Here is a 940-nt window from a genome sequence, read left to right on the forward strand (position 1 = left end):
TGTTGGATGCCTGTTTTTATCCCTGTCACACCCCCTCCTTTTTGACACTTATCACTAAAGTGGTAGGAGAAATAGAGTTTGATGCTTCTCCCCACACTTGAGTCATTTCTTGATAAATCCATTACAAGTTGAAAGTACTGCAAAGAATAGCACTTAGTACATCTGAGCTGATCATCACAGCTCAGCAACAGAACACATAGGACTGCCCAGGAGCTGCGATGTGCCCAGAAGACAGAACGTGAGGAGTCTGCCAAATGCCTAGTGCTCTGACACCATCATGGAGGGGGAAAGTCAAACCACTGTAAGTCAAGGACAGTCTGCAGAATGTTTAGCACCTAGGAAAATCATAGGACCTCTCCCCCCAGTCCAGATGTGAGAAGAGATGCAGCTTCTATCAGCCTGAGCTAAGCACTACACAAACAGCACTCTTGCCTGAATCAATTCATTTAGAAGTAATGGTAACATAACCAGGCAAAACATATACAATATTTAACCATTTTCTCTTCTTAACAGTTTGTAAGTATAGAGTTTAGTAGTTCACTGCAAAGCATTCCATAGCTTTTTAATCTTTCCATCCTAAAATCCTATGCACCAAATAACTTCCCCCTAAAAGGTGTCTTGTTTACCAAGACCTACTCCAAGAGGGCCCCTAACAGCCACCATTCTACCTTCTGTTTTGATGGACTTGACTATTTGAGGTATCTAATGTAAGAAGAATCATAGAGTATGATAGAATATGTGGCTTTTTTTTTTTTTTTTTTTTTTTTTTTTTTGAGACAGGGTCTCCTTGTAGCCATAGCTGGCCTAGAACTCTCTATGTAGACCAGGCTGCTCATGTGTGTATTATTTCATGTAGACTGTCCTGAAGTTAATACATGTTGTAGCATATCTCTGAACTTTGTTCCCTTTTAAGGCTGAATAATATTCTACTGTATTAATA

Source organism: Nannospalax galili, unplaced genomic scaffold, assembly GCF_000622305.1.
Source record: "Nannospalax galili isolate Female #2095 unplaced genomic scaffold, S.galili_v1.0 scaffold429, whole genome shotgun sequence".
NCBI classification, from domain to species: Eukaryota; Metazoa; Chordata; class Mammalia; order Rodentia; family Spalacidae; genus Nannospalax; species Nannospalax galili.